The following is a 13,007-nucleotide window of genomic DNA, read 5'->3' on the forward strand; positions in this document are numbered from 1 at the left end:
GTCACAATGGCTCCTTGGTTCCATCAGGTTCCGCAGTGTCACCATGGTCTCCTTTGATCCGCACTGACATCATGGACAATTGGTTCCATGAGGCCCCGCAGTGTCACAATGGTCCCTTGCTTCCATAGCTTTTACGTTGTAACAAAGGACTCCTTGCTTCTATGAGCTAGCCTGTTTTTTCAGAGGTGTCTTTGGTTCCAACAAGGCCCCGCTGTGTCTCAGTGCGCCCTGGCTTCCATGTGGATCTGGAGTATCACAAAGGCTCCTTGGTTCCACCAGGTCCTGCTGTGTCACAATGGGTCCTGTGGTCCCTGAGGCCCTCCAAAACCATCGTGGAGGCTTGCTTCCATGAGGTTCCATTATGTGCCAGTGGTCATCTTGGTTCCAGGAGTTTCCTTAGTGTCACAATGCCCTCCATGCTTCCATTAGGCCCTACTTTGCCACAATGGTCCCCTTGTTTCCATGAGGCCCCGCTGTGTCACAATGGACCTATGGTTCCATGATGTTGCGTGGTGTCACCGTGCTCTTCTTGAATCCGCCGTGTAACCATGGACCATTGGTTCCATGCAGCCGTGTCACAATGGGCTCCTTGATTCCATGATTCCCCACGGTGTCACAATGGAGCCTTGTTTCTAGGAGGTTCTGTACTGTCACAATTGCCTCCTTGATGCCATCAGCCCCTGCAGTGTCACAATGGCTCCTTGGTTCCATGAGGAACACAATAGCTTGGCATAAGCATTGAGCAACAGCTGCTGAACACACCTGGCAACATCTGCTTGCATCAAAAGAGGGCTTCAAGCTGACAATGGCACCAGCAGCTTCCATCTGCAACAGAGACCCAGGAAAGGACAGGCTGTGCCGGTTTGGACAAATGTGGAGGAAAATATCCTCTGATAGAAGGCAGGTTACACCCAGCCCTCCCCCACCAGGTTTTTGGAAAAAAGAACTTTCCTGGGAAGAAAGTGAAAGAGATAAAAACTATTTTTTTTAACAAACACACAGGAAAAGGATAACAATGCTAAATATTAAAAGCTCTCGCTGTGCAGAGAAAGCTGGGATAATTTGAGAGTCCTTCTGTGTTTCGGTGGGGTCTCCTGAAACATCCATAGACAGCGAGGCCCGTGCAAAGAAACAGGGAGCGATTCTTGAGAGAAGTTTCAGAGCTCTTTCTTCTCCAGCCACATGGGCGGGGCACTGCCAAAGAACTGAGCAATCACAGCACAACCAGGGCCCTCCTCGCACAGGGCAACACAAAATAAGCAGTGCTGAACAGGATTAGGGCACATGTGAGCAGGGAGCAGGGAGACCCCCGTGCCCAGGCCATGCCTCTACCCCAGGGTCCCCTCTCCCATGACCTCATGGCAGGGGGGAGGAACCCCAACACTTCCGTAGGTGTAGTCTCTCTCCTCCTCCTTGCAGCTGGCTCATGGGCCCACATTCAGGGCCCCCACCTCGGGAGAAAATTCTCCCAATGTGCTCTGATGTTGAAAGAGTCAAGAAGAGAAGAAGGGGAAAAAACCCCCAAAGTCCCAGGAAAACAAAGTTCAACTCTCCATCTCCCCCCAGAGAAAAGGAGCTGAAAACTGGCTAAAAAGAAACAAAGTTGCTTCCTCTGCTCTTGCTGCAAGCAGGATGCAGAGGAGTGTGTATGTGTGTCCTTGAACAAACGCTCTGAGAAGTTTGTCCGGTTTTTTTTCCTCTCCCCCCTCTCAGGCTCAGTTGAAAGGCACAGAAATGCACAAAGTTCACTTCTGGGCATAGAGCAGCAATAGGGGATACACACAATAAAGTCACCCCAAGACACAGGGACAGAGAATTCAGTGGAAAGACTCCGAGAATTCTGCTCCCAGAGATCATTCATTCCTGCTCACCCTGACCCTTGTAGAAAGGGGACATCGTTCCAGGCAGCCTGTACTGAGCATGTGGCTCCTGAGTGGGGTTTGTTGTTTAGGAAACCTGCTCCGGCTTTTCCATTCTTTCCTTGCAAACAGGAAAACTTCTCCTGGGGCTGTGTGCAGGCAGAGCCCTGAGGAGAGCAGGTGGCACATGGTGCGCTGGGCTGGGACAGCCAGCTGCAGAGCTCAAGGGAAGAAGCCCAAAGTGTCACAATGGCTCCTTGCCTTCACATGCAACACCTGGGTCACAATGGTCTCCTTGATTCCATGAGGCCCCACTGTGTCACAATGGCTCCTTGGTTCCATCAGGTTCCGCAGTGTCACCATGGTCTCCTTTGATCCGCACTGACATCATGGACAATTGGTTCCATGAGGCCCCGCAGTGTCACAATGGTCCCTTGCTTCCATAGCTTTTACGTTGTAACAATGGACTCCTTGCTTCTATGAGCTAGCCTGTTTTTTCAGAGGTGTCTTTGGTTCCAACAAGGCCCCGCTGTGTCTCAGTGCGCCCTGGCTTCCATGTGGATCTGGAGTATCACAAAGGCTCCTTGGTTCCACCAGGTCCTGCTGTGTCACAATGGGTCCTGTGGTCCCTGAGGCCCTCCAAAACCATCGTGGAGGCTTGCTTCCATGAGGTTCCATTATGTGCCAGTGGTCATCTTGGTTCCAGGAGTTTCCTTAGTGTCACAATGCCCTCCATGCTTCCATTAGGCCCTGCTTTGCCACAATGGTCCCCTTGTTTCCATGAGGCCCCGCTGTGTCACAATGGACCTATGGTTCCATGATGTTGCGTGGTGTCACCGTGCTCTTCTTGAATCCGCCGTGTAACCATGGACCATTGGTTCCATGCAGCCGTGTCACAATGGGCTCCTTGATTCCATGATTCCCCACGGTGTCACAATGGAGCCTTGTTTCTAGGAGGTTCTGTACTGTCACAATTGCCTCCTTGATGCCATCAGCCCCTGCAGTGTCACAATGGCTCCTTGGTTCCATGAGGAACACAATAGCTTGGCATAAGCATTGAGCAACAGCTGCTGAACACACCTGGCAACATCTGCTTGCATCAAAAGAGGGCTTCAAGCTGACAATGGCACCAGCAGCTTCCATCTGCAACAGAGACCCAGGAAAGGACAGGCTGTGCCGGTTTGAACAAATGTGGAGGAAAATATCCTCTGATAGAAGGCAGGTTACACCCAGCCCTCCCCCACCAGGTTTTTGGAAAAAAGAACTTTCCTGGGAAGAAAGTGAAAGAGATAAAAACTATTTTTTTAACAAACACACAGGAAAAGGATAACAATGCTAAATATTAAAAGCTCTCGCTGTGCAGAGAAAGCTGGGATAATTTGAGAGTCCTTCTGTGTTTCGGTGGGGTCTCCTGAAACATCCATAGACAGCGAGGCCCGTGCAAAGAAACAGGGAGCGATTCTTGAGAGAAGTTTCAGAGCTCTTTCTTCTCCAGCCACATGGGCGGGGCACTGCCAAAGAACTGAGCAATCACAGCACAACCAGGGCCCTCCTCGCACAGGGCAACACAAAATAAGCAGTGCTGAACAGGATTAGGGCACATGTGAGCAGGGAGCAGGGAGACCCCCGTGCCCAGGCCATGCCTCTACCCCAGGGTCCCCTCTCCCATGACCTCATGGCAGGGGGGAGGAACCCCAACACTTCCGTAGGTGTAGTCTCTCTCCTCCTCCTTGCAGCTGGCTCATGGGCCCACATTCAGGGCCCCCACCTCGGGAGAAAATTCTCCCAATGTGGTCTGATGTTGAAAGAGTCAAGAAGAGAAGAAGGGGAAAAAACCCCCAAAGTCCCAGGAAAACAAAGTTCAACTCTCCATCTCCCCCCAGAGAAAAGGAGCTGAAAACTGGCTAAAAAGAAACAAAGTTGCTTCCTCTGCTCTTGCTGCAAGCAGGATGCAGAGGAGTGTGTATGTGTGTCCTTGAACAAACGCTCTGAGAAGTTTGTCTGGCTTTTTTTTCCTCTCCCCCCTCTCAGGCTCAGTTGAAAGGCACAGAAATGCACAAAGTTCACTTCTGGGCATAGAGCAGCAATAGGGGGATACACATGATAAAGTCACCCCAAGACACAGGGACAGAGAATTCAGTGGAAAGACTCCGAGAATTCTGCTCCCAGAGATCATTCATTCCTGCTCACACTGACCCTTGTAGAAAGGGGACATCGTTCCAGGCAGCCTGTACTGAGCATGTGGCTCCTGAGTGGGGTTTGTTGTTTAGGAAACCTGCTCCAGCTTTTCCATTCTTTCCTTGCAAACAGGAAAACTTCTCCTGGGGCTGTGTGCAGGCAGAGCCCTGAAGAGAGCAGGTGGCACATGGTGCGCTGGGCTGGGACAGCCAGCTGCAGAGCTCAAGGGAAGAAGCCCAAAGTGTCACAATGGCTCCTTGCCTTCACATGCAACACCTGGGTCACAATGGTCTCCTTGATTCCATGAGGCCCCACTGTGTCACAATGGCTCCTTGGTTCCATCAGGTTCCGCAGTGTCACCGTGGTCTCCTTTGATCCGCATTGTCATCAAGGACAATTGGTTCCATGAGGCCCCGCAGTGTCACAATGGTCCCTTGCTTCCATAGCTTTTACGTTGTAACAAAGGACTCCTTGCTTCTATGAGCTAGCCTGCTTTTTGCAGAGGTGTCTTTGGTTCCAACAAGGCCCCGCTGTGTCTCAGTGCACCCTGGCTTCCATGTGGATGTGGAGTATCACAAAGGCTCCTTGGTTCCACCAGGTCCTGCTGTGTCACAATGGGTCCTGTGGTCCCTGAGGCCCTCCAAAACCATCGTGGAGGCTTGCTTCCATGAGGTTCCATTATGTGCCAGTGGTCATCTTGGTTCCAGGAGTTTCCTTAGTGTCACAATGCTCTCCATGCTTCCATTAGGCCCTGCTTTGCCACAATGGTCCCTTGTTTCCATGAGGCCCCGCTGTGTCACAATGGACCTATGGTTCCGTGATGTTGCGTGGTGTCACCGTGCTCTTCTTGAATCCGCCGTGTAACCATGGACCATTGGTTCCATGCAGCCGTGTCACAATGGGCTCCTTGATTCCATGATTCCCCACGGTGTCACAATGGAGCCTTGTTTCTAGGAGGTTCTGTACTGTCACAATTGCCTCCTTGATGCCATCAGCCCCTGCAGTGTCACAATGGCTCCTTGGTTCCATGAGGAACACAATAGCTTGGCATAAGCATTGAGCAACAGCTGCTGAACACACCTGGCAACATCTGCTTGCATCAAAAGAGGGCTTCAAGCTGACAATGGCACCAGCAGCTTCCATCTGCAACAGAGACCCAGGAAAGGACAGGCTGTGCCGGTTTGGACAAATGTGGAGGAAAATATCCTCTGATAGAAGGCAGGTTACACCCAGCCCTCCCCCACCAGGTTTTTGGAAAAAAGAACTTTCCTGGGAAGAAAGTGAAAGAGATAAAAACTATTTTTTTAACAAACACACAGGAAAAGGATAGCAATGCTAAATATTAAAAGCTCTCGCTGTGCAGAGAAAGCTGGGATAATTTGAGAGTCCTTCTGTGTTTCGGTGGGGTCTCCTGAAACATCCATAGACAGCGAGGCCCGTGCAAAGAAACAGGGAGCGATTCTTGAGAGAAGTTTCAGAGCTCTTTCTTCTCCAGCCACACGGGCGGGGCACTGCCAAAGAACTGAGCAATCACAGCACAACCAGGGCCCTCCTGGCACAGGGCAACACAAAATAAGCAGTGCTGAACAGGATTAGGGCACATGTGAGCAGGGAGCAGGGAGACCCCGTGCCCAGGCCATGCCTCTACCCCAGGGTCCCCTCTCCCATGACCTCATGGCAGGGGGGAGGAACCCCAACACTTCCGGAGGTGTAGTCTCTCTCCTCCTCCTTGCAGCTGGCTCATGGGCCCACATTCAGGGCCCCCACCTCGGGAGAAAATTCTCCCAATGTGCTCTGATGTTGAAAGAGTCAAGAAGAGAAGAAGGGGAAAAAACCCCCAAAGTCCCAGGAAAACAAAGTTCAACTCTCCATCTCCCCCCAGAGAAAAGGAGCTGAAAACTGGCTAAAAAGAAACAAAGTTGCTTCCTCTGCTCTTGCTGCAAGCAGGATGCAGAGGAGTGTGTATGTGTGTCCTTGAACAAACGCTCTGAGAAGTTTGTCCGGTTTTTTTCCTCTCCCCCCTCTCAGGCTCAGTTGAAAGGCACAGAAACGCACAAAGTTCACTTCTGGGCATAGAGCAGCAATAGGGGATACACACAATAAAGTCACCCCAAGACACAGGGACAGAGAATTCAGTGGAAAGACTCCGAGAATTCTGCTCCCAGAGATCATTCATTCCTGCTCACACTGACCCTTGTAGAAAGGGGACATCGTTCCAGGCAGCCTGTACTGAGCATGTGGCTCCTGAGTGGGGTTTGTTGTTTAGGAAACCTGCTCCGGCTTTTCCATTCTTTCCTTCCAAACAGGAAAACTTCTCCTGGGGCTGTGTGCAGGCAGAGCCCTGAGGAGAGCAGGTGGCACATGGTGCGCTGGGCTGGGACAGCCAGCTGCAGAGCTCAAGGGAAGAAGCCCAAAGTGTCACAATGGCTCCTTGCCTTCCCATGCAACACCTGGGTCACAATGGTCTCCTTGATTCCATGAGGCCCCACTGTGTCACAATGGCTCCTTGGTTCCATCAGGTTCCGCAGTGTCACCATGGTCTCCTTTGATCCGCATTGTCATCATGGACAATTGGTTCCATGAGGCCCCGCAGTGTCACAATGGTCCCTTGGTTGCATAGCTTTTACGTTGTAACAATGGACTCCTTGCTTCTATGAGCTAGCCTGCTTTTTGCAGAGGTGTCTTTGGTTCCAACAAGGCCCCGCTGTGTCTCAGTGCACCCTGGCTTCCATGTGGATCTGGAGTATCACAAAGGCTCCTTGGTTCCACCAGGTCCTGCTGTGTCACAATGGGTCCTGTGGTCCCTGAGGCCCTCCAAAACCATCGTGGAGGCTTGCTTCCATGAGGTTCCATTATGTGCCAGTGGTCATCTTGGTTCCAGGAGTTTCCTTAGTGTCACAATGCTCTCCATGCTTCCATTAGGCCCTGCTTTGCCACAATGGTCCCCTTGTTTCCATGAGGCCCCGCTGTGTCACAATGGACCTATGGTTCCGTGATGTTGCGTGGTGTCACCGTGCTCTTCTTGAATCCGCCGTGTAACCATGGACCATTGGTTCCATGCAGCCGTGTACCAATGGGCTCCTTGATTCCATGATTCCCCACGGTGTCACAATGGAGCCTTGTTTCTAGGAGGTTCTGTACTGTCACAATTGCCTCCTTGATGCCATCAGCCCCTGCAGTGTCACAATGGCTCCTTGGTTCCATGAGGAACACAATAGCTTGGCATAAGCATTGAGCAACAGCTGCTGAACACACCTGGCAACATCTGCTTGCATCAAAAGAGGGCTTCAAGCTGACAATGGCACCAGCAGCTTCCATCTGCAACAGAGACCCAGGAAAGGACAGGCTGTGCCGGTTTGGACAAATGTGGAGGAAAATATCCTCTGATAGAAGGCAGGTTACACCCAGCCCTCCCCCACCAGGTTTTTGGAAAAAAGAACTTTCCTGGGAAGAAAGTGAAAGAGATAAAAACTATTTTTTTAACAAACACACAGGAAAAGGATAACAATGCTAAATATTAAAAGCTCTCGCTGTGCAGAGAAAGCTGGGATAATTTGAGAGTCCTTCTGTGTTTCGGTGGGGTCTCCTGAAACATCCATAGACAGCGAGGCCCGTGCAAAGAAATAGGGAGCCATTCTTGAGAGAAGTTTCAGAGCTCTTTCTTCTCCAGCCACATGGGCGGGGCACTGCCAAAGAACTGAGCAATCACAGCACAACCAGGGCCCTCCTGGCACAGGGCAACACAAAATAAGCAGTGCTGAACAGGATTAGGGCACATGTGAGCAGGGAGCAGGGAGACCCCCGTGCCCAGGCCATGCCTCTACCCCAGGGTCCCCTCTCCCATGACCTCATGGCAGGGGGGAGGAACCCCAACACTTCCGTAGGTGTAGTCTCTCTCCTCCTCCTTGCAGCTGGCTCATGGGCCCACATTCAGGGCCCCCACCTCGGGAGAAAATTCTCCCAATGTGGTCTGATGTTGAAAGAGTCAAGAAGAGAAGAAGGGGAAAAAACCCCCAAAGTCCCAGGAAAACAAAGTTCAACTCTCCATCTCCCCCCAGAGAAAAGGAGCTGAAAACTGGCTAAAAAGAAACAAAGTTGCTTCCTCTGCTCTTGCTGCAAGCAGGATGCAGAGGAGTGTGTATGTGTGTCCTTGAACAAACGCTCTGAGAAGTTTGTCCGGTTTTTTTTCCTCTCCCCCCTCTCAGGCTCAGTTGAAAGGCACAGAAATGCACAAAGTTCACTTCTGGGCATAGAGCAGCAATAGGGGATACACATGATAAAGTCACCCCAAGACACAGGGACAGAGAATTCAGTGGAAAGACTCCGAGAATTCTGCTCCCAGAGATCATTCATTCCTGCTCACACTGACCCTTGTAGAAAGGGGACATCGTTCCAGGCAGCCTGTACTGAGCATGTGGCTCCTGAGTGGGGTTTGTTGTTTAGGAAACCTGCTCCGGCTTTTCCATTCTTTCCTTGCAAACAGGAAAACTTCTCCTGGGGCTGTGTGCAGGCAGAGCCCTGAGGAGAGCAGGTGGCACATGGTGCGCTGGGCTGGGACAGCCAGCTGCAGAGCTCAAGGGAAGAAGCCCAAAGTGTCACAATGGCTCCTTGCCTTCACATGCAACACCTGGGTCACAATGGTCTCCTTGATTCCATGAGGCCCCACTGTGTCACAATGGCTCCTTGGTTCCATCAGGTTCCGCAGTGTCACCATGGTCTCCTTTGATCCGCACTGACATCATGGACAATTGGTTCCATGAGGCCCCGCAGTGTCACAATGGTCCCTTGCTTCCATAGCTTTTACGTTGTAACAATGGACTCCTTGCTTCTATGAGCTAGCCTGCTTTTTGCAGAGGTGTCTTTGGTTCCAACAAGGCCCCGCTGTGTCTCAGTGCACCCTGGCTTCCATGTGGATGTGGAGTATCACAAAGGCTCCTTGGTTCCACCAGGTCCTGCTGTGTCACAATGGGTCCTGTGGTCCCTGAGGCCCTCCAAAACCATCGTGGAGGCTTGCTTCCATGAGGTTCCATTATGTGCCAGTGGTCATCTTGGTTCCAGGAGTTTCCTTAGTGTCACAATGCCCTCCATGCTTCCATTAGGCCCTGCTTTGCCACAATGGTCCCCTTGTTTCCATGAGGCCCCGCTGTGTCACAATGGACCTATGGTTCCGTGATGTTGCGTGGTGTCACCGTGCTCTTCTTGAATCCGCCGTGTAACCATGGACCATTGGTTCCATGCAGCCGTGTCACAATGGGCTCCTTGATTCCATGATTCCCCACGGTGTCACAATGGAGCCTTGTTTCTAGGAGGTTCTGTACTGTCACAATTGCCTCCTTGATGCCATCAGCCCCTGCAGTGTCACAATGGCTCCTTGGTTCCATGAGGAACACAATAGCTTGGCATAAGCATTGAGCAACAGCTGCTGAACACACCTGGCAACATCTGCTTGCATCAAAAGAGGGCTTCAAGCTGACAATGGCACCAGCAGCTTCCATCTGCAACAGAGACCCAGGAAAGGACAGGCTGTGCCGGTTTGGACAAATGTGGAGGAAAATATCCTCTGATAGAAGGCAGGTTACACCCAGCCCTCCCCCACCAGGTTTTTGGAAAAAAGAACTTTCCTGGGAAGAAAGTGAAAGAGATAAAAACTATTTTTTTAACAAACACACAGGAAAAGGATAGCAATGCTAAATATTAAAAGCTCTCGCTGTGCAGAGAAAGCTGGGATAATTTGAGAGTCCTTCTGTGTTTCGGTGGGGTCTCCTGAAACATCCATAGACAGCGAGGCCCGTGCAAAGAAACAGGGAGCGATTCTTGAGAGAAGTTTCAGAGCTCTTTCTTCTCCAGCCACACGGGCGGGGCACTGCCAAAGAACTGAGCAATCACAGCACAACCAGGGCCCTCCTGGCACAGGGCAACACAAAATAAGCAGTGCTGAACAGGATTAGGGCACATGTGAGCAGGGAGCAGGGAGACCCCGTGCCCAGGCCATGCCTCTACCCCAGGGTCCCCTCTCCCATGACCTCATGGCAGGGGGGAGGAACCCCAACACTTCCGTAGGTGCAGTCTCTCTCCTCCTCTTTGCAGCTGGCTCATGGGCCCACATTCAGGGCCCCTACCTCGGGAGAAAATTCTCCCAATGTGGTCTGATGTTGAAAGAGTCAAGAAGAGAAGAAGGGGAAAAAACCCCCAAAGTCCCAGGAAAACAAAGTTCAACTCTCCATCTCCCCCCAGAGAAAAGGAGCTGAAAACTGGCTAAAAAGAAACAAAGTTGCTTCCTCTGCTCTTGCTGCAAGCAGGATGCAGAGGAGTGTGTATGTGTGTCCTTGAACAAACGCTCTGAGAAGTTTGTCTGGCTTTTTTTTCCTCTCCCCCCTCTCAGGCTCAGTTGAAAGGCACAGAAATGCACAAAGTTCACTTCTGGGCATAGAGCAGCAATAGGGGGATACACATGATAAAGTCACCCCAAGACACAGGGACAGAGAATTCAGTGGAAAGACTCCGAGAATTCTGCTCCCAGAGATCATTCATTCCTGCTCACACTGACCCTTGTAGAAAGGGGACATCGTTCCAGGCAGCCTGTACTGAGCATGTGGCTCCTGAGTGGGGTTTGTTGTTTAGGAAACCTGCTCCAGCTTTTCCATTCTTTCCTTGCAAACAGGAAAACTTCTCCTGGGGCTGTGTGCAGGCAGAGCCCTGAGGAGAGCAGGTGGCACATGGTGCGCTGGGCTGGGACAGCCAGCTGCAGAGCTCAAGGGAAGAAGCCCAAAGTGTCACAATGGCTCCTTGCCTTCACATGCAACACCTGGGTCACAATGGTCTCCTTGATTCCATGAGGCCCCACTGTGTCACAATGGCTCCTTGGTTCCATCAGGTTCCGCAGTGTCACCGTGGTCTCCTTTGATCCGCATTGTCATCAAGGACAATTGGTTCCATGAGGCCCCGCAGTGTCACAATGGTCCCTTGCTTCCATAGCTTTTACGTTGTAACAAAGGACTCCTTGCTTCTATGAGCTAGCCTGCTTTTTGCAGAGGTGTCTTTGGTTCCAACAAGGCCCCGCTGTGTCTCAGTGCACCCTGGCTTCCATGTGGATGTGGAGTATCACAAAGGCTCCTTGGTTCCACCAGGTCCTGCTGTGTCACAATGGGTCCTGTGGTCCCTGAGGCCCTCCAAAACCATCGTGGAGGCTTGCTTCCATGAGGTTCCATTATGTGCCAGTGGTCATCTTGGTTCCAGGAGTTTCCTTAGTGTCACAATGCTCTCCATGCTTCCATTAGGCCCTGCTTTGCCACAATGGTCCCTTGTTTCCATGAGGCCCCGCTGTGTCACAATGGACCTATGGTTCCATGATGTTGCGTGGTGTCACCGTGCTCTTCTTGAATCCGCCGTGTAACCATGGACCATTGGTTCCATGCAGCCGTGTCACAATGGGCTCCTTGATTCCATGATTCCCCACGGTGTCACAATGGAGCCTTGTTTCTAGGAGGTTCTGTACTGTCACAATTGCCTCCTTGATGCCATCAGCCCCTGCAGTGTCACAATGGCTCCTTGGTTCCATGAGGAACACAATAGCTTGGCATAAGCATTGAGCAACAGCTGCTGAACACACCTGGCAACATCTGCTTGCATCAAAAGAGGGCTTCAAGCTGACAATGGCACCAGCAGCTTCCATCTGCAACAGAGACCCAGGAAAGGACAGGCTGTGCCGGTTTGGACAAATGTGGAGGAAAATATCCTCTGATAGAAGGCAGGTTACACCCAGCCCTCCCCCACCAGGTTTTTGGAAAAAAGAACTTTCCTGGGAAGAAAGTGAAAGAGATAAAAACTATTTTTTTAACAAACACACAGGAAAAGGATAGCAATGCTAAATATTAAAAGCTCTCGCTGTGCAGAGAAAGCTGGGATAATTTGAGAGTCCTTCTGTGTTTCGGTGGGGTCTCCTGAAACATCCATAGACAGCGAGGCCCGTGCAAAGAAACAGGGAGCGATTCTTGAGAGAAGTTTCAGAGCTCTTTCTTCTCCAGCCACACGGGCGGGGCACTGCCAAAGAACTGAGCAATCACAGCACAACCAGGGCCCTCCTGGCACAGGGCAACACAAAATAAGCAGTGCTGAACAGGATTAGGGCACATGTGAGCAGGGAGCAGGGAGACCCCCGTGCCCAGGCCATGCCTCTACCCCAGGGTCCCCTCTCCCATGACCTCATGGCAGGGGGGAGGAACCCCAACACTTCCGTAGGTGCAGTCTCTCTCCTCCTCCTTGCAGCTGGCTCATGGGCCCACATTCAGGGCCCCCACCTCGGGAGAAAATTCTCCCAGTGTGGTCTGATGTTGAAAGAGTCAAGAAGAGAAGAAGGGGAAAAAACCCCCAAAGTCCCAGGAAAACAAAGTTCAACTCTCCATCTCCCCCCAGAGAAAAGGAGCTGAAAACTGGCTAAAAAGAAACAAAGTTGCTTCCTCTGCTCTTGCTGCAAGCAGGATGCAGAGGAGTGTGTATGTGTGTCCTTGAACAAACGCTCTGAGAAGTTTGTCCGGTTTTTTTCCTCTCCCCCCTCTCAGGCTCAGTTGAAAGGCACAGAAACGCACAAAGTTCACTTCTGGGCATAGAGCAGCAATAGGGGATACACACAATAAAGTCACCCCAAGACACAGGGACAGAGAATTCAGTGGAAAGACTCCGAGAATTCTGCTCCCAGAGATCATTCATTCCTGCTCACCCTGACCCTTGTAGAAAGGGGACATCGTTCCAGGCAGCCTGTACTGAGCATGTGGCTCCTGAGTGGGGTTTGTTGTTTAGGAAACCTGCTCCGGCTTTTCCATTCTTTCCTTGCAAACAGGAAAACTTCTCCTGGGGCTGTGTGCAGGCAGAGCCCTGAGGAGAGCAGGTGGCACATGGTGCGCTGGGCTGGGACAGCCAGCTGCAGAGCTCAAGGGAAGAAGCCCAAAGTGTCACAATGGCTCCTTGCCTTCC

The sequence above is a fragment of the Aphelocoma coerulescens genome, unplaced genomic scaffold, assembly GCF_041296385.1.
Source record: "Aphelocoma coerulescens isolate FSJ_1873_10779 unplaced genomic scaffold, UR_Acoe_1.0 HiC_scaffold_59, whole genome shotgun sequence".
NCBI lineage: Eukaryota > Metazoa > Chordata > Aves > Passeriformes > Corvidae > Aphelocoma > Aphelocoma coerulescens.